The sequence below is a fragment of the Ailuropoda melanoleuca genome, chromosome 8 (assembly GCF_002007445.2).
Source record: "Ailuropoda melanoleuca isolate Jingjing chromosome 8, ASM200744v2, whole genome shotgun sequence".
NCBI classification, from domain to species: Eukaryota; Metazoa; Chordata; class Mammalia; order Carnivora; family Ursidae; genus Ailuropoda; species Ailuropoda melanoleuca.
In genome coordinates this window covers 113,375,942-113,398,136 of record NC_048225.1, presented here as the reverse complement: position 1 = coordinate 113,398,136, position 22,195 = coordinate 113,375,942, and the positions used below count along the sequence as shown (strand labels likewise).

The following is a 22,195-nucleotide window of genomic DNA, read 5'->3' as shown; positions in this document are numbered from 1 at the left end:
GTCTTTGTACCACAGTGAGGAGTTTGGACTTTATTCGACAAGGCATCATAAAGTGTTTTGAACCCACGAGTGATGTCAGGTGCCTGCATTTTAGAAAGCTAACTGGCTGCACTGCAGATGACGGGTTATAGTGAGGTGAGCCTGAACCGTAAGAGGTGGTCAGAGCCTGAACCAAAGCAATGGTGGTGGAAGGGAGTAGGAGGCAGTAAAGCCAGAGCTCTTTAAAGTAGAGTGGACGGCCTTGGTGTGGCCATGGACCCATCTGCGCAGTTGACAACTCAAGAGACCCGATGGTGCAGTAGGACAGATACCCTGGGATTATGTGACTGGGACCAGTGCACACTCCTTTATACCACAGTATGGGGACCCCTCAGTATTTTCATGGCCCCCACCCTAGCCAAATACACCAAGATAAACACAAGCGTCACATCTGGGCTTCTTCAATTGGTGGATTTTTTTTTTTTTAATTCCACGTGGCCTTGTCTGACCGTCACTCTCTTGGCACAATTCTGGGAGAAGTTAAGGAGGCTTTGGGGCAGTTGAGTCCACTTATTTGGGTTTAAGTTTACTTGTGTATAACCTTTGCACTGTTTCTTGCTTGTTTAATAGATAAAATGAAATGACAGTAAATTTAAACTCAGTCTCCATGGACAATCTCCCCAGTCTTTGTGGATTGACTGGTGGAGTTCACTGGTGAGTAATTGGACAGAAGTGGTGAGGACGGAGGAATTGGTAATAGCTCCTAGGCCCATGGTATAAATGGTTTGTAGCTCCATTAATTGGAATGAAGTGGGAATGTAGAAAAAGAAAAAGACCATTGAGGGATTGGTCATGATGAGTTTCGTTTTCGACATGTAGAATTTAAGAACTTTGAGCTATCCAATGTAAAGCCCTGATCAGTGGAACCACGATGAAAGTTTCACTCTGGACCATTTTGTTTGTTTGAGGGCGTTTGCTGGAGCATCAGTGTTAAATTCCATAATTCTCAAAATGCTTTCTATCTTGCTATCTCTCTGCCCCATTTTCTGCTGGAGATTCAAATTAGGCTGTGTAACACTAGCATCACCATGGTGACGAGCTCCTAAATTTGCTGACTGAAACCTTCTCCAGGGAGGCATGGGAACAGTGACGGTCACAACTGGAAACAGTATTTGAAGAAAGAACTGAGGGAAAACTGAAGATATAGCTACTAGTGTATTAGCTTTGAAGACTTATCATCAGGTTGTCTCTATTAATGCGTGGGATGGAGAATTTCTAACAGAAGACTGCATAAGCACGTTTCTCTCTAGGTCTAAAGAAAAGCTGCAGTTCCTACCCAAAGACTGCTTTGTAGATTTGTTGCGGAGGAAAATATTTTCAAGTCCTTAAGTGCTGGGATAAATAAAGACATATGATGGTCTTTCTTTTTTGTTTAGATCCTGGCTCTCATGCCTCTCCATAAGATAATGGGGAACTAATGCTGCTGAACAAAGATGATTTTCATCAAAGTCCAGACAGGACCCATGGTAGTGATAGAACTTCTTAAATCACCTGCAGCAGAGACTAAAGAAACCTACACACAGGCAAAGAACCAGAGTTTCTGATGTTTGGCCGGAACTGCGGCATGTGAGTTGGTTTCCATAGTGTGAGATTGTCTGTGTAGGTGATTTAACTCTTTAATGTTTATAATAAAAGTAACTTTTTCTTGCTCTCTGAAACAAATGGATGCAGTCTCTTAGACTTCTGTGATTGCATCTAGCAAAAGAGAAATTACACCTTTTGGTTGGATGCTAGGAAAAACAGATAGTGGCTGATTCTCCTAGCTCCCAAAAGGCATGAAGGGTAAGTTACATATTTAATGAGATATTTGTTTTCCCTTGATAGTCTGTTCTGATGGACAGATGTCCTGGAAAAAGACCCAGACAATTTAAACTGGAGCTAAGAAGCCATTTAGAGACTGCTAAGCCCTGCTCATATTTTAAAAATTTATCGTATGTATTCCTAGCACCCAAATCATGTCTGACAAATAAATATAGGCTTGATAAATCCTCACTATATCAAATTAAATTTACCATACCTTTTATTGTGCTGTTTCCCTAATTAGTCTAATTTTTTTCATTTGAAAATAGATTATAGATTATTAGTTCCAAAATGCTTACAGAGAGTAGATATTGTATATAAACACTTGCTGAATTTAACTGATATGCTTGAGACAATAAAAAATCAATTCCCTATTGGCAAATGTAGGTGATAAAGAGATTTCTCAGAGAGTCAAAGAAGGAACTATGTAATAGCCAACATGTTTTTATTCCTAGCATTTATTACAGTGTCTGACATGTAGTAGCTGAGATGACCAACTTGTCTTGGTCTCCCCAGGACTTTCTTAGTTTTAATAGAGAAGGTCCCACATCTCAAGAACCTCCTCAGCCCTGGACAAACTAGGATGGTGGACCATCCTACATCAGGATGTTTATTGAATGAGGGAATAAATAAAAGAAGAATCAGCTTATTAATCTCTGAACCTATTCATCAGAGTGCACAGAAGTGCATTCTCTCTATTTATTACATAGGAATATGTAATCTGAATCATAAGTCCCACTCCATGTGATCATTTTTAACCTGTGAGCAGACCTAAGGGGAAGTCAGATGTTGATAGGTGAAAGTGAGAGCCAAAGGAGTTCATTAGAAGAATTTAATGTTACTGGCATTAATTTAGGGTAACCTGACAGATAGAGCTCACCAAATCACCAGTGAGGCTGGAAATCCTTTACAGGATTTCATAAGGCAGAGAATGCTGATAAATTTTGTGTCCATGATGTTTTACGCCTACATGTTGAGGCTCCCTATCCCCCTTCTCTCTGATATATTCTCTCTTCACATATGTGAATTTATTAAATTTGGGCTTGTCTTGATATGGAAGCTATATTGTAACTTCAGGAAATTTGCATATCTGTCACTTTATAAATCTTCCTTCTATGATTCACTCATTCCTTTATTTATTCATTCAGCAAATAAGAGTAGAATTTCTACCCTGTACAAAGCACTGTCTTGGTGCTGGGATACCACAGTGAATAAAATAGACAACTGTATCTACTCCGATAGATCTTTCTAATGTGGAGAAACATAAACAAAATAAATAAACTATGTAGTAGGTTAGATGGTAAGTGCAAATAAATCAAGAAAATGAATGCGGTATTGGGGAGAAGCGGTCAAGGGTAACCAGTGATGTCATTTTATTGTGTTTATTTATTTATTTATTTAAAGATTTTATTTATTTATTTGAGAGTGAGAGGAGAGAGAGCACAACTGGGGTAGGGGGATGGGCAGAGGGAGAGGGAGAAACAGACTCCCCAGGACACTGTGGAGAAGGCAGCTGCTTAACTGACTCAGCCACCCAGGTGCCCCAGTGATGTCATTTTAAATAGGGTCATTAGGGAAGCCTATACTGAGAAGAGGGCATGGAATCAAGATTTAAAGAAAGTGAGGAAGGCTGGCCAGAATCTCAATGGTGTAGAGTGCTCTAGGCAAAGGGAACGGAAAGTGGTGCATTCCTGAAACAGGACCTGGCCTTTTCAGTTCCATGAATATGTGTGTGAATACTCTTGAATAGTCAGTGTGGCCAGAATAAAGTGAGCAAAGAGATAAGTAACAGAAAATGAAATGGGAACTGGTGATGGGGGCATAAGTAGGCCGCGAAGAACACATTCTACTGGGCCATTTCAGTCATTCTAAAGATGTTGACTTCTCTGAATAACTAAGGAGACTTTGAGGGAGTTCAAGATGGAGAACACTTGATCTAATGCACATTTTAACAGTACCTCTCTGGTTGCTGTGTTGACAACAAGCTGCAGAGACACTAGGCAGAGCTAGGAAGACCAGTTAAGAGGGTATTACAACAATCCCACCAAAAGAAATTCACTCCTTGGAAAGGACTGGAGACCATAGAGGTGATGACAGATTTCAATGGTAGGGCTTTCAGAATTTGGGGGAGGATTGGAAGTAAAATATAAATAATAGGAAGAGGAAGTGATGAGTGCAAGGTCCTTGGCCTGCACAACTGGAAAAAATAAGCAATGTACTAGTCATATGAACCTTAAGTACAACCAGGCCCCCCATAACAGCGATTTCTCCAGTCTGAATCATTACCTTTTATTTCCATATTGTAATGTTCAGTGGTCAATGTGATTTTTCTTATTTTCAAATTCTTGGAGTAGGGAGGTCACATTAGTATCCAAGAACTTACAGAAGTGACTCTATATGTTAAGGTTAATTTCTGAGAAAAAAATCCACAAAGCCACAGTGTTATCAGGTAATAGGAAACTTTGCTGACCACTGACTTCAATAAATATTCTTTTAAGACAGAATAAAATATTCTCCCACATTCAGCAATCGATCATTTCACACTGACTTTTTTTAAAATTTTTTAAATTTTATGTTTCTAAACACATCCTTAGAATTGTCTTTTTGATTTGTTTTGTTTGTGTGTGTGGAACTTCACTTGTAAAAATAGTTCGTTGAGAAAGTTGGCAAACAAAAACAAAAACACCTCGACAGTCCATGTTAGAATGTATTCAAAGCTTAGAAAACTTTCTCATTACCTGTAAATTTGACAACATAATTACCTCTATGGAGAGTTTAGATGTATATTTTTATTTCTCCCTCATTATTATCCACATAAAGTACCATATTGGATAAATGTCATGACAAATGGCACACTGAAGAGATACTAACCATTAGAAAGATGATTAATTGACTAATGCACCACAGAGCTTTTTGTAATAAGACAGTTTACTTCTGATGATGATCACACAACATATTTAGATTTGTTTTAAATCTTAAAAGACTCTACATCTCACTTTTATGTAAGATGTTGACCTTCGTGAAGCTTTCTAGGGAGTCAAAACTTACACAATAAGGCTGAATCTTTTCTGTTCTGAAAAATGAAAAAGGAATCTCCATTACACTTCTTGTAAATTGAAGTCATTGCCTGCAATGGAAGATAATCATAAATTCCAACTCTTCAGAAAATGAAGAAGAGTGATGTATTTTTAAAGGTGTGAAAGCATGTATTGCAGCCTGAGAGAAATCAAACCATAAACAGATTCTATCTTTCTTAAAATAGTGGCCTAATATTTCTTAGGATGGAATTTAAAGTAGCAATAAAATAAAACATGAAAGACCTATAAACTATGAAACACAGAACACAGAATTGTGAACCCCTTTCACATAACTTATGGAAGGAAACTTACAATTCGTCTCTCACACATAAATTCATTTGTTGGGTAAATATACATAGTTAATTTTCCCTACTTAACATGTTTCCTACAAGTATCTGAAAATTACCAATTAATCTATTTCAGGGTATGGTCAGCAGACAATTTAGATACTCAATGAGATTATTTTTGGCATAATTTAATTGTGACCCTGGACCTATATGGCATTTTACTTGATGGCTTGTTTGTTTACTTTGTGTTTGGTGTGTTGCAAACTGAATCCAGTAAGAGGCCCCAGATCTAAAAAGGAAGTATGCAATCTGTGTTAGTTATTAATGATCTGTTTCTATTGATGCCAACAGAACAGACTGAAAAATGTAATCAAGTGTCATTTCACTGCTTGTTTCACTGGATATGCCTTATTGTTTTAGCATCAAGTAGACATCTTCACTGCCAAGTTTCTAGCATTCTCCAGTAGAGCTTGTGTTCTTTCTAGCCTTTAGAACTTGTCTTTACTTTTTATGCATCTTAGATCCCTTTGACAATCTCATAAAGGCTATGGGTTCCTTCTCTAAATACTGTTTTTTATATATCTAGGATAAAATGCATAAAACTATAACAGAAACAAAGCATAATGAGAATTAATTTTATTTACAGACACTTTGGGATCCCACATTGAAACTGTCTACTGTCTTCATCCATTTGGGCTGCTCTAACATGATACCATACACTGAGTGGCTTATAAATAACAGAAATTTATTTCTCACAGTTTGGAGGCTTGGGCATCCAAGGTTGGTGTCTTGTGAAGGTCTGTTTCCTGGCTCACAGTAGCGTCTTTATATTACATCTTCATATGATGGAAAGGACAAGGAAGCTCTCTGGGTATTTGTTTGTTTGTTTGTTTATTTATTTATTTATTTATTTATTTAATGAGTGCTAAATCCATTCATGAGAGCTCCATCATCATGACCTAATCACCTCACCAAAGCATCACCTCCTAAAATCATCTCAGTGGGGGTTAGGCTTCCAACATATGAGTTTTTGGAGGACACAGATTTTCAGTCCATAACATTTACTTTCATGCAATATGCAGAAGAAAATGGAGCCTGTCATTGAATTTGAAGTTAAGAGGTCACTAGAGAAGAAGCTTTTACTTCTGTCTCTAGTTTATCTTTCTTGCTGAGAATAAGCAATCTTGATACAAGTTTTGTGTAGATGCAAGGGGAGATTTTAGTGTTTCAGCATATACCTAGGGATAGGAAATAATGGAAAATATCAACAAGGTTATAATTTTTCTTTGTGAAAACGATCATTTTGACTCATGACTTTCAAGAAAAATTCTGAATCCTTGTTAATTTGTATCCACCGCCCAGAAAGTTTTTCTCAGTTTAATGTTTTATGAATTGGCCTTAAAAGTACTAAAACTGGGGGGAGTTGTGGATGTTTCCTTTTTCTACTGTATATATACTCAGAAATTAGTTTATTATGTAGATTGTATCAAGCTACTGGGACAAAAGCTAAAAGGAGAATTTTTCTCCAGATTATCCAGTTACTTAGTCAGTATAATTATCGGTGCCTGAAGCAGCATTGTTTCTAGAATTCTATAAGGTTTGAAGAGATTTGATAACTACCTACCTCCAGGGAGTGCTAATGTCAGATTATTTAACACTGTGCATTTAAGGCACCAAAATGGAAATACATTTTGGAAAAATTCATCTAGGTTACTCCAAGCTTGCTATCCTGCTCTGAAATGATGCCCTTGAATTTACCTTTGGTCCCTAATTTGCTTTTATCCCTGGACCTTAGGTTTTTTTACTTTCTCCACTACCTTCTCACTTCCCTATGGATCTTTCACCTTCTTTCTATGAAGTCCTTGTGCTAAGATATTTCTTTCAGACTCTACTCATGCTCTTATTAAACTGGATATTCCTAAATACTAACATAAGTTGTCCCTGGTCACAATTCTAATAAATAGCAGGTTGCAAAAAATTATTGCATACTACAATCTAAGATTTGAAAATAGAAGTTGTAAATCTTGTTATGGGATATGAATATCACCAAAGTACAATCCAAGCAAATTGTTACTGCTTACAATTTTTTACTTTTGGAAGACAACCATTAGGAAAATCCTTTCAAAAGATCTCATCCATTTGCTCTTTGTTAAGAACATTTTACAGGAGAAGAATAAGTTTGGTTGTGTGTCCTGAAGGCTAGATCCCTCATTCAGACCTTTGTTGGCTTCTGTTTCCAGTTCATCTTGGCATATCACAATGTGAACGGGCAAAATAATGATGACAGATGGGCAGGCGAACAATCGCGCCAAGATTCCAACCTGCACGCTACATTTCAATAGTTCGTGAGAAATTTTTGCTCAAGAACATGAATGTGACAATGTTGGACAATAGCCTGTATGTTTAAGTTGACCTATCTCAGTGAACTTATAAAAGATATTAAATTGCAAAGTCTGGACATGCATATCTAATAAATCTAAGTTCATCACATAAATACTAGCTTCAGGATAATCTCAAATAACTGAAGAGGAGACATTAAATGATGCCATGAATGCAGACATTTATTAACTTCCCCTGGATGGAGATTTGCAAGTGGCACCTAAATGAGTCTAGAGTCCAGATTTATGTTTTGTCAAGTAGATCGAAAAGAAGCAGACATAAAGCTGAATCCCACTGTGAGAAACAATGAAGGAGACCCTATTTTATTATTTTTTTCCTCTGGGATATCTGTCAAAAATCAAAAGAAATTGTTGTAATACACACACCCATGGATCATCACTGGGGGTTTTCATATCATTCATATAAATATGCAATTATGGAAGTTGTAATTTCTCATTTTTTAAGTGAACTTGGTGTTCCAATATAATTAGTTTAACAGACAAAATCTCAATAATCAGAAAATAGAATATAAATGAAGATAGCTGAAAAAAACATTGCTCGGTTAAAAAAATCAATCAAAAGAAGCATAAAAAATTAACTTGTAAGAATGTGTGCCATGACAACGGATAAGTTAGCTGTAGGTAAAGTGATCATTGTTTTGCTGAAGATCGAGTATTATAACATCTGCTGTTCTTTTAACCATAAATGAATTTTTCTGCCTGCCTGATTTTGTAATCAGAATCTGCCAGAGTGCTATTTACATGAACCATCATTTGCAAAAGCAGAAACACATTCAGGGCATCAAAGTTGATAATACATAAAGTAAAGGGATTTGCTGCTTTCTGGAAACTTTGTTATTTAAGTGAAATACTGACTAAGATGAATCGTGCTACTCAAAAAAGTTAGGTTAGTCCATGCACAATTGGGCAACTTTCAATTATAGAATTCTTGAAGCTTCCCTTGAATAGGACTAGTTATTAACATTGGCCTCACACTGAGATAAAACTGCATTTTTAATCTTAAAGTACTCATGGTGTATAAAGCACCACTGCTGTTAGAGCTTTTCTAGTTTCATCCTCACTTTGTCAGCACCAGGAGAAATCTAGTCTTTGTGAATGCTCAGCTCATGGCATTAGGAGACTATAGAAGAAATGCTGGCTATTTACATGGGCCGTGCATATTTAATTTAGTCTCCATCATTATCATACCTGTGCTTCCAAAATGCAAACTTTTGTATTAGAATAGAGCATGTCATTATTATTTCCTGCAAACAAAAACCTCATTTCTTCCTAGGAGAAAGGGGGTAAAAAAGAAAATCTAAATGATCCTAATGGAGATTTAGGGAAGCAATTGAAAGTAGAACTAGTTTTGAACTGCTTCTCTGACTCAAAAATCGATCATCTATCACTTCAATAACAAGAATTCATTAGGGTTCCCATGAGTTAAAATGTGATGTAAAACTACTATTGCTCAAATGGGCAATATCTGTTCTTTGTTTTCATTTGTTCAAAAATAAATGGAAATAGATAATTTGCCTGTCATGTAGAATAAAGCAGTAACAAAATTAAACAAGATAAAGGTGCTTTTAGATTTTGCTGGTTTCTTGGTTCTAATCACAAGAAAATGTTCTGTTAAGGCTTTAGAAAGGAAAGTATTTTTAAATCTGAAGGACTCGAAAGTGGTCATTATAAGCCTGGATCTCTAAGGTGAACATCAGGTTGAACATTAGAAGGATAACAGGATCCAGTGTTCTTCTTCTTATTAGAATGTGATTCAAAGAAAAGATGAAATAAGGGGAAGACACTTCAGATGGAAATGTACATATGTACTACAAGGGGCTACACTGCCACAAAAGTGACCTAAGTCTTTTACATTGAAGAAAGATTGAAAACAATTGAAAATTTTGTAGAAATCAAACACAGTTTGAAAATCAGAAATCACTAATCAATGCTGAATCCAGAAGAGTAGAAACTGGGGAGAAGCAAATTTCCTATTAACACTCCCATGCTTTATGAAGGAGAGGATGTGCTGATACTAGATGATCGATCCTAGTTCTTTTGTATTTAATTTTATATTCTTTTGAGTTCCCATGTTCTTGAGAGTACAAAGAAATATGGAAGACTTTAGATAACTTTTAGATCAATAGTCCAAAGTAAATATTAAACAAATTGGAAAGATTATCATGTTAAAGAACCTAAGGAAAATCAGTGACCATTTTCTCCCAAGAAGTTATAGTTATATTTTTTTGAAGAAAGGAACATTATTGGGCTGTGCTTGCTTCATGAAAATCTCCCTTAAGACCACACTTTTGCTCTGATTCTAATACTCATAAAGCTTCTGATTTTCACTTATTTTCTTCAGGTAGCTTCACATTAGGAAATAAAACAGCATAAGAAAAATGACCATTTCCCAGAATCTAGTATATCTTTCATTATAAAATTAAGAAGTGGTCATTTTTGATATATAAATAAGTCTTTGGAATTTGAGGAATTTGAGGAGAAGCATAGCCTAAGTCACCTGCCTAAGATAAGAACTTAGACTAAAGACAAAGATACCAGAGTCTGAACAGCCCACAAAAATAACATTTAACATTAACAGCATCACATAGTTTGTAACTAAAGATATGTTGTGGAATACATTTGATAGATGCTAAGGTTGTTAAAATGTCAACATGTAGGGGGCGCTTGGGTGGCACAGCGTTTAAGCGTCTGCCTTCTGCTCAGGGCATGATCCCGGCGCTATGGGATTGAGCCCCACATCAGGCTCCTCTGCTATGAGCCTGCTTCTTCCTCTCCCACTCCCTCTGCTTGTGTTCCCTCTCTCACTGGCTGTCTCTATCTCAGTTGAATAAATAAATAAAATCTTAAAAAAAAAAAAATGTCAACATGTAGAAATAAGCCCTCGCCATAATATAGAGCACAAAAAAATTTGTTATTGCTGTTTTTTTTGTTTGGTTAAGGCATTTTTAGAAAATTTTGTCTTAACACAATATTAGAGATCATAATATAGGAGAGAATAATCAAATCATTTTCTCAGATAGGATCCAAAGTTAGTGAAATTTTAAAGCTGTATTTATTTAAACAAAAAAAAAGAACCCTCATACACCATTGGTGGGAATGCAAACTGATACAGTCATTCTGGAAAACAGTATAAAGATTCCTCAAAAAATTAAAAATAGAACTACCCTATGACCCAGCAATTGCAGTACTGGGTATTTACCCAAAGAATGCAAAAACACTAATTCAGAGGGATACATGCACCCCTATGCTTATAGCAGCATTATTTACAATGACCAGGATATGGAGGAAGCCCAAGTGTCCATCGATTGATGAATGGATAAAGATGTGAGATATAATATATATATATATATATATATATATATATATAATGGGGTATTAGTCAGCCATAAAAAAGCATGAAACCTGCCATTGGCACCGACTTGGATGGACCTACAGAGTATTACACTAAGTGGAATAAGTCAGTCAGAGAAAAACAAATGCCATATGATTTCACTCATATTTGGAATTTAAGAAATGAAACAAATGAACAAAGGGAAAAAGAAGGGAGAGAGGTAAATCAAGAAACAGACTCTTTAAATAACAGAAAACAAACTGATGGTAATCGGGGGTGGGGTGGGGGGAATGGGTGAAATAGGTGATGGGGATTAAGGAGCGCACTTGTGATGAGAACTGGGTGATGTATGAAGTGTTGAATCACTATATTGCACACCTGAAACTAATATAACACTGTATGTTAACTAAGTGGAATTAAAATAAAACCTTAAAAGACAAAAAATAAAGAGGGAAAAGAATAAAAAGTACGTAATGTCTATACTAGTCTATCTTTATTGATCTATTTTGAAATTTATGGATTCTTTTTTTTTTCTTTTTATCTCCTTTCTGCTGTTAAACACAACCAGTGAATTTTTATTTCAGAGGTTGCAATTTTCAGTTCTGGAATTTGTACCTGATTTCTTTGTATACTTTCTATTTCTCTACTGAGATTTCCCATCTATTTATTCATTAGAGCCATAATATCATTTATATTGTACAGTTTAGTAATTAAAAGCTGCTTAAATTCTTGTCTGCTAATTCCAACATCTGGATCATCTTAGGATTGGTTTCCATTTATTGCATTTTCCTTTGAGAATGAGTAACATTTTCCTGGATTATATAATGAACAGGGTTACTGTGGTGTTGTAGAGGCCCAGAACGCTGTTGTAATCTTCTGAAGAGTCTTGATTTTAGTTTTATTGAGCAGTTAATGTGGTTGGATTTAAACTGCAAACATTGCCTTTTGGGAGGCAGCTCATATCAAAATTCAGGTCTTTTACCCTGAACTGGATGCTTTAATTTTAGATCATGCATAGTCTCATGGTCAGCCAAATATTTTGGCAAATTTTATATACAAAATGTTGGAGTTCCCCTATTACTTTCTGTTTTCTGGGATTCCCACATCCCTCTTTCCAGGGACTGCGGTTGGCATGAACTCTGTCCTCTGGTTCTTAAGGGCAGAAAATGGTGCCCCTGCACCCCTCCCTCAGACTATAATTCTAACTTTCATAAACTAAAATCTTTATTGACAAGTCCAGATAGGGTCTATCAGCCACAACTAATGAGTTAGTTTTAAATACTGAATTTGTAGGAACCATGTTATTTTTAGAGTGACAGTAGTTTATATAAAAATGCAACCACAACTCTTCTAGTTAGTTCTCTAGACTCATAAAAATCCTTTAAAAAGTTGGCTTAATGGGTATGGTTAATTTATAGGCAATAGCCCATGGAACCAATTGCTAATAGTGAAATCTTGGCCAGCAATCTATCCCGAGTAGCTGTATTTTCAAGAGATGATTAATGCAGAAGAAGACAGAGATAGAGAAACACAAGGACATTTCTTCTAGCTCTCAGTTCTGAAAGCAGGTTTATTAAACTGAATTTAAATATGATATTTCTCCCCAAAGTATAGCTATATGCCATCATCGTACTTGAAAAAGTTTAGCAACAACACTGATCTTGGTTTTAATTCTAGGTGTTTAGCAAATTAGGGAGCCTCTCTGACCCTCAGTTGTCTCAGAGGCAAAGTGGAGTCCTAACCTATACCAGGCACCATTTAAAATAGTTGGACATAACAAACAGTGACTATTATAATGCTTGGCACACAGTAGCTGTCTATTTCCTTATTTGTATACATACCTCACTGCTTCCTCTGGATAGGGATTAATTATAATGAATAATTTAGGTACTCAATAATTATTTATCGAATAAATGAATAACAGGAATTCAGATTGTATTTTATGCTCCATATCCCATGTCTTCAGACCTGAAAAAATATTTGCTAAAATCAGCATTTCTTGGTCATAAATAATAGTTTTAGACATATGTCCAAAATTTATTTGTTGGGAGTTTTCTTTTAATATCATATTGTAGCTCTATTTATTCTTTTTCCTTTATTTATTTATTTTTTTAAAGGTTTTTTTTATTTATTTGACAGAGAGAGAGAGACAGCCAGCGAGGGAGGGAACACAGGCAGGGGGAGTGGGAGAGAAAGAAGCAGGCTCCCAGCAGAGGAGCCTGATGTGGGGGTCGATCCCAGAACCCTGGGATCACGCCCTGAGCCAAAGGCAGATGCTTAACGACTGAGCCACCCAGGTGCCCTGCTTTTTCCTTTAAATTCCATGATCAATGTGGCTTATAAATTAGCATCTCAGGGGCATCTGTGTGGCTCAGTTGGTTAAGCGTCTGCCTTTGGCTCGGGTAATGATCCCAGTGTCCTGGGATTGAGCCCCACATCAGCTTCCTGCTCAGCAGGGAGACTGCTTCTCCCTCTCCCTCTGCTCCTTCCCCATGCTTATGCTCTCTCTCTCAAATAAATAAAATCTTTAAAATAGTTAAGTAAATAAATTAGAGATAGAAACGAACACTAAATTTAGTTACGATTATTTGTAATTCTAAGGACAAGCAAATAAACAATTCTTATATATAGCAACAGATTTTCTCAAATGGGATAAGTTCCCTCAACTAGGTATTATTTTCTAATGTACCATTTTGCCTTTCTGTATGTATGAGTGATTGTGTCTTTTCACCAATATACCAGCACCAAAAACTGATTTCGTGATGATATTTAACTTTATGGGTGGTTTTATAAAGGTGAATGTCGTGGTCACTTTATAGATAATTCTGATTAACTGACACATTCTTTACCACTTTCCAAAGTGCTTTCTTAATGTACTCCTTATTTTCCTTGATGTGAAGAGACATCTTCTAGAAACCAGAGGCATATTTTCCTACTGCTAACCATGAATAGTGCTATTTAATTAGCTCAAAGGCAGACGTTTTATAAATATGTTTAATGGAGCCTTTTCTACTTGAACTATTTATTTTATAATCTGTTGTACTTCCTGGAAAGTTCAGTTTCCAAAACACGAACCTGGGATTGATTATAAGAATGTTTGACATTTTGCCTCCTTTTGCTAAGGTTTCAAGAAACTGGTCCATTTGATTTCAAAGTACATAGCCGTGAAACTTAAAATATTCTGGACATTGAGGGTTTTTTTTTTTTTCTGTGAAAATGTGTGGCGTATGTGGGAAGACATGTCCTGTCTCATCAGTCAACATTATTTTAGACAGAGTACTTGCTTCTCCGTGGGTGACATGTATGCCAATTATCCAGAGGAATCCAATTCTGTTCCAGCTGCTTCCAGTTCTTATTTATAGGTCTGATTATCTGACAGACCATTCCTAAATTTGTAGCTCGTAGTCTAAAAATGTCATTCTTACCTCTACAAGACAAACAATTTTGATAAACACTGCATCTAAACTTTAGAAGTAACCCAAAAGAACACAAATGGCCTTGAGATTTTTAAAAAATTATATTTTTCTGATCGAAATACCTTTGAAATATAAACACTTACACGAGAATAGTAGTAATTGAAGCCAGTTTATGGCCCTAAAATTGTACATTGGGTTCATCTTTGAAAATGCTCACATCCCGTAGTAATAACTATTTGCAGTCCGAATAGATCTTTCATCTTAGGTTGTCAAACTACAATCATCAGTCTGAATGGTGAGGGAGATAAGTATTGTATTCACTTCTTAAGTGTTTATCCTAAAGCCACTACAGATGCCAAGACAACCAATTGAAAAGATAAGAGGATTCAGTTAAAATGGATGCCTGTTTGCCACACAACAAATTTAGATAATTTTACTTCCCTGTTCCAGTTTCGTAGATTTAACTGAACTGACTTGAGATTTGAGGTTTAGATTTTAATCTGTGACCACATACCCATCACAATGTGGTTCTGAGAACTGTGCTAACCTTTCTTAAAGACAAGGCCACGTAACAAATGCCTATATAGAGATGGGGCAAACTGGCCATTTTGGTGACTCTGCCGTAGGTCAGTATGAGACTGGTCATTTGGCTTAATATACGATCAGAAGATCCTTAGAATGTCTCTGCTGTTGTTTGTATGGACGCCATTTTGATATTTAAAAGGTTGTAGGATATTATACTGTATCATTTCAATATGTTAATAATGAGGAGGTATTGTCTTTCATTTTCCCTTTTTATTCTTTTATTTTTATTTTTAAAGATTTTATTTATTTATTTGAGAGTGAGAGCATAAGCAAGGGGAAAAGCAGAGGGAGAGGGAGAAGCAGTCTCCCCGCTGAGCAGGGAGTCTAACTCAGGGCTTGATTCCAGGATCTGAGCTGAAGTAAGGACGCTTAACCAACTGAGCCACCCAGGTGCCCCTCATTTTCTCTTTTTAAAATTTGCTGACATTTATACACTGTTTTTTAAAAATCTGCACCAGAAACAATATGAAACACTTCACAAAAATTAACTTAACTCTCAACAAATTAAGTAGATGCTATGATTTTCTCCATTTTACAGATAAGGAAACCGGGGCACAGAGTGACTAAGTAATTTGTGCAATGTTACACTTCTAACTGCTGAAACCACAATTCTAACCTAGACAGTTTGACTCCAGGTTTACTAAGGATGATTTTGATCATGAAGCATCAACAAACAAACATGCCCTGTTACCATGCTCTGTGAACTTAGCCAGTCATAGAAGGACAAATACTGCACGACTGCATCAATATGAGGAATCTGAAATAATCAACTCATAGAAACAGTAGAATGATGGTTACCAGGGGCAGAGAGAGGAGGAGATGGAGTTGCTGTTCAAAGGGTATAAAGTTTCAGTGGCACAAGATAAAAAGTTCTAGAGATCTGTTGTACAACACTGTGCCTGTTTTTCAGAGGGTAGAGCTCATGCTAAGTGGTCTTACCACAGTAAAAAAAAAAAAAAAATCTAGTAAAGCCCATTATTTTTTTTTTTAAAGATTTTATTTATTTATTTGACAGAGACAGAGACAGCCAGCGAGAGAGCAAACACATGCAGGGGGAGTGGGAGAGGAAGAAGCAGGCTCATAGCAGAGGAGCCTGATGTGGGGCTCGATCCCACAACGCCGGGATCACGCCCTGAGCCGAAGGCAGACGCTTAACCGCTGTGCCACCCAGGCGCCCCAGTAAAGCCCATTATTATCCTAAAAGCAAAATGCTCTCAATTTATTTTTAAATTCTTATATGTGGGTAGAAAATTTACATTAAATGTATTATTTGTCTATTAACTTTCTAAAAAATTAAAAGCAATCCATTTGAATAAATGTGCATATTTTAATTTTATTTATTTAGAAATTAGTCTATTTCTACTTCTAAAAGTTAGAACCCTGAAAATTCATTTTGGATTTTAAAAGTGTATAAAACCATGTAGATTAGATATTATGTTACCTAAAAAAGGACATTTAGTCTAGCTCTAAGTTTTAAAATAGTTAAGAAAAAACAATAAATGGATTAGAAGAAAAGATTATGGGCAAAACCAGAGGACTAGAATATCTTGTTATCCTGTATTTGTCAAGTTCTTTAACTGTACATTTTGATTTAATCTTCAATACAGTCCTTTCAGAGAAATATATCATCCCCGCTTTACAAAATAGCAGCGTGAGCCTCAAGGAAATTAAGTGTATCATCTTCCAAGTTCCCAGGGCGAGGAAATGATAATTTCCGGAACTTGAATCTGCTTGACAAAGCCCACAGTTTTTCCATCCCACATCACCTCCAATGTAAAGGCAACATATATGTAACTTCATTTCTAGAGATAAACTCTTTTCAGGAATTAGTTTTACTATGGAATTTATCTCATGAATCTTTGCGTAGGTTGTGATGGTTATAAAAGTGGACAGTGCCTTAATCTTTTGTATAACCTATTATATGGCAGTTGAAATAGATGATTCTTGCATCTAACCTCTATAAATGGAGTTACTTTGAATTATCAAGTCCAGATACATCTGCCAGAGGGTGAATGTAGGAGAAGGGAACATGGGGGAACCATAAAGAGTAAAATTCATATGGAATGATCAAAGAAGCATTGAGGATAAGGTACAATTGATCTGACTGTTGAAGGATGAGTGAGGTATCAATTACCAGATAGCTAGAGAAAAGCACTCAAAACATAAGAAAAGGAACAAACAAACCTGAGAGGATAAGAAAATGCCAGTACAATACAGAAATGTCAGTGATTATTACCACTTTTGAACATATTTTGTATGTATATATATCAATTTTATCATATATTTATATATGATATAAATATATGTATATTTATATATATCAATTGCTTATTTTTTTAGAGGGGCAGAGGGAGAGGGAGAGAGAATCCCAAGCAGACTCTGTGCTGAGTGCTGAGTGTGGAGCCCCATGAGGGGCTTGATCTCAAGACACCAAGATCAGGACCTGAGCTGAAACCAAGAGTGGGACACTTAACCGAATGAGCCACCCAGATGTCCCTGCGTATCAATGACTTATTTAATATGAGCTTTAATTCTTACAAGTTCCCTTAATGATACATATCATTATCACCATTTTAGAGAAGAAGAAAATGAGACTCAGAAATATTAGTAAATGAAACCAAGAAGCAAATAATAAACTATTAGAACATGAAAGTGCAGCTGATTGAATATCATAATGTGGATCAAGAACTGACTGTGGAAGATAATTCTAATAACCATCATTTATACATTGCTCACTGTATTTAAGCATGGTCAATATAACTTCTTATTTAAGTCATTTCCCCTCAGGACTATTATTATCACTATTGTTGTACACATTAAAAAAAAACCCTAAGAATCAGAGAAATTAAGTACATTTTTATGTCCTAAAGCAACTGGTATGAACCTCTTGGTATTGTAGACATTTTTGTGCAGATTTGCTTATATGCATTTTCTGGGGAAAGAGAAGGTAGTTTTTATATCAACTTCTTGAAGGGGTTCATGGTATAAAAAGAAGTTAAGAACCACTGTGTTGGAACGTTCAAGGCAAAGGCATGGTAGGCCAGCAGGTGTGCAGTCCATAAGAGGAAAGCTTCTGTGTGACATGGCCACCTGCTAGAGTCTGGAGATTGTCTATGTAGAGGAGCATTGAATAAATATGTAAATATATCAAAGGTAATGAGAGGTGGGCTTCTCACCATTGGAGAAGGGAAGGACAAATATGAAATGGTGAAAGCTTGAATGAACCCTATGTTTTGGAGTGGAATTCATGGTACTGGTGTAAACTCGTGACTGTCAAGATGTAGAAATAGATATATGTGTGTGTAAATACATATGTAGTTTTAGCTCTGCACCCCCCACCCCCCGTAACTATGAGCATACCTCAGGAAAAGACTAAGAAACTTGGCTCAAGTCCCAGCCAGTGTAGGGAAAAGTAAGGATTGGAACTCAGGCAGTTGGATTCCATGTATCTCCGTCCTTTACCACAATGTTATAGAAGTTAAGAGAGTTATAGTCAGGGGGTGGAATGTCAGAAATCATTTGTGTCTACTAAAAAAAATATATTTTCTGAAGTTGTCGATAGAACTGTTCCATTATAATGTTAAATCTTTGGATTCTTTGCAGTATTATCCAAAACCTATCACTTACAAATATTTTTCTAGGTAAATCTGTACTGCCACTACTCTTTGAAAACATAAAAATGCCTATTTTTTGTAATTTAAACTAATTCAGATTTTTTTTGCATTCATGGATCTAATGGTAAAAATTAAATAATTGCTAAATGTATAAAAAACTTAAAAAAAAATCCAGACAGTCTGGTCGCTGCTTTACATAAATTTTCTCAATTAATTGTACAACAACCTTCTGAAATTGGGTCTGTTACTGTCACCATTGCATTGACCATGAATCTCAGACTTAGAGAGTGGCTCAATAAGTTTTCTCCAATAATTTATGTTAGAGGGCTTTACACTTTGCAACTGATTATTGTAGCCCTACAACACATTCATTGCAGGATCATGGATGTGCGGTACTAGGACTCAAATGTCCTGGATATCTATGAAGAAGAGAGTCAGCTGAAAGATATCACTGTTTCTCAAAAACAAAGCCTTTTGTGGAAAGTGACTGCGTGACCCCATCTCTGTAGTCTGTTTCACCCTGGATAGAGGGACTTTTGTGATATTTTAGAAAACTGTTTTAAGGAACTTAAGGATAGTTCAACATGAAAGCACATATCAACTATTGTTATCAGACTTATTTTTGTGTTGCACTGTTCAAAAAAAAAGAGGTATTTTCTCATGTAGAGATGGGCCTCGAGCTAATGTGCTCCACACATCTGTCAGTGACATAGGGACTGGTCAACTGACAGAAATGTCAGTGGACTAAAAACAAGGCTTAGAGGGGCTTTCAAGAGATCGAGCAGCACTGAACTCACCGAGGAAGGTGTAAAATTATAAGCCCCAAATGACTCAGCTGAAATCCCTGCAGAGATTTGAACCAATTGCAGTTACAAATACAGAGCAGAGCCAGCAGAGAAAGGCACGGATGAAAGTTAAATGGTGACATAAAAAGCAAATAGAGTCAAATTTGAAATCACAAATGGATCATTCAATTCCCGGGGAGGGTAAAAAGAGTTTCTCAAGTTTGATCAAACTGGGGCGTTTAAGAAGACACATATCCCTGAGGAGATACGATATGGGGTAACTAGCTGAGACTGCAGCTTTCTTCATAATACATTTAATTTATGTCAATGATGAAGTTATTTTTCATTTTATTTCATGGCTTCATAAGGATCGGTAGGCAGGAGAGTTGAGGGCCTATGTGTGGGCATGAAATGAGACAAGTTTGTGAATCTACATCAATAAAGCTGGGCTATGCCAGGAGGACTGTGCGTTAAAAAGCATGATAGTTCAGAATTGATTAGTGTTTGGAAAAATATTAAAACACTTTGCAATTTTCATAGCGAGGGATGCTTATAGACAAAAACGTGTGATGTTTCAAAAGTTGCTTTCCTACCCTCCCCACTTCTCAAGGCTTTTTTTTAACCCCAGTTTTTCCTGGCACAGGAATCTAACGATCTCTGACCTCTTCATTATGTATCCTGGGCCGTATCACGCTGGAAACTCTTTCCTTCAACTTCTCCTGCGTCCCCTGGAAAGGACTTACGCTTCAAACCCAACCAGACCTGCTTAGACACCCATGTTCTGCTATTGACTTATTCTTATGGTTTGAGCAGGTAACCGTATCTCTGGGCTTCATTTTATCTCGGAGATCAAAAAATAAATAATTCCAACCTTTGAAGTTTATTTTGAGAATTAATTAGAATATAGATCAAAAGCTTAGCACAATCTATGGAACATATTGGGGTGTCGGTTCATATCAAAGAATGATGATCTGCCCACGACTCTGCTGCCTTTATGTCAGAAGGAACATACACTGACTGTAAACATTTATACTGAACTGTTACGGATTTGTTTCCATGGACATTTGCACTTAAAAAATGAAATGTTTCAACTAAAGACGTTACTGATATATTAAGGATTTTTAAGGACATTTAGAAGGAATGTTTTAATGTTCTGGACAAACTTAAGTAACACTATGTAGTTCCAACTACTTTTAATATAGATAAATTATAGGCATCCAGTTTATGTATATATAGTGGTAAATCTGGCTCGGGCTAGAGTTCTCGCTCTTTCTCTCAGAAACAAGTATAAAATACTCTGTTGGAAAGTATTTTAAAATTAAATGTGTAGATACATTAAATTCATGTATACAGAAACCCTAGTTAATAAACCCTCTCCATATATCCACATTCTAGAAGACATAAAACTGTAAAGCAAAATTGCGTAGTATGTTCTTCACCAAAATCTTAAAAGATGCCTTTACTCTGCATTCAGTCAGGTTGATATAAATTTCAATAACAGAACTAAAATATAGCAGGGTAACATTTCCAAGAGGCTGGAAGGATGTGAAATCAATGGAAAATTGGGATTTATATAAAAAAGAAACTACAGAGGTTGATCAAAAATCTATTTGCTAATAATACATAGTGAATGGATATATTTCACTAAAATGGAAAGGATGAACAATCATGTTCACACTGTCACATTCCTTCTTTTTTCTTTCCTTACTTCCTTCCTCCTCCCTTTCTCCTCCTCTTCCTTCTCCCTCCCTTCCTTCTTTTCTTCCTTTTTTTCTCCCTTTTCTTTATTGTTGTTATTTATTTTTTTGATATGTATTACACTGTATACATGTAATTTACAAATTAAGATGTTCTCAACATCTTTCCTACCTGGGTTAAGAAATCGATCATTGCAGTATCTCAGGATACTGCACTCATGTGTCCTTATCCAAAATATTCCCATCTTTCTCCTTCTTTCCTTGGTAATGTTTCTACCTATGTACATATCCTTAAATAATACAGTGTTTAATTTAGAAAAATCCATAGCAAAGACAAACCTGGTGGCAAAAGGGAATGATAATATCACCACTGTTAGAAGAAGGATCCAAGAGAAGATAAGCTGAACAGAGCCTCTAAATCATAGTTGTCTTTAACTGCTTTGAGAGTTTAACAAAACTCTTAACTCTCAGTCAGTGGGGAAGTCAGTGGGTAAGGACATGAAACGGTTCTAAGAAACAAGACTGGGCAAAATTGGGTCATCAGACAGACCTAGACTGTGGCTGAAAGTCCAGAAGTGGTATGGAGTCTCCTGCTTCTAAGCTCCAGGGCCTGCCTCCTGCTCTTACATAAAGATCAAAACGACTACTTGCTTTGAGGGAGAAATGAGAGTCATCAGCTGGTCCAGGAAGCAGAACATTAAAAAAAAGAAGGACTTCAACACAAGGTCAAAGTAACACCGTGTAGATATGAATCTGAGTGAAGTTCTCCGAGGCCTTCTGTTCCGAGGTTAAAGAGATGGTGCATACAGTGACGATGAGGATCCTGGTGATAAGAACTCTCCTCAGATCTGGTTCTTGAGGCAAAGCGTTCTAATCTGGACCCATCATCCTATGTATCATGGATGTGCAGCTGCCAGTTTTGGGCTCTCCCTTCTCCATCCTCTTGGGAAATCCATTGCTGCATCCTTTTTTGTTGAGTTTCTCTCTGTAGCTCACGTCTTCCTCTGTCTTGGTTTGTGTTCTAGTTCTGGTGTAATGCGTCCTCAGTGACTTTGTGTGTGTGTGTGTGTGTGTGTGTGTGTGTGTGTGTGTGTGCTGGTTCTGTGGACCCTCTGAGGTTGGGTTGTGATCTTGGATAGGAAATACTTTACCTTCGTGGTAGTGA

General features: G+C 36.4%; 1 pseudogene; it reads left to right on the top strand.

Annotated features, from left to right (window-relative positions):
- Nucleotides 1–252: 252 nt before the first annotated feature.
- Nucleotides 253–22,195, top strand: part of LOC109490385 — a 63,232-nt pseudogene continuing 41,289 nt past the window's right edge.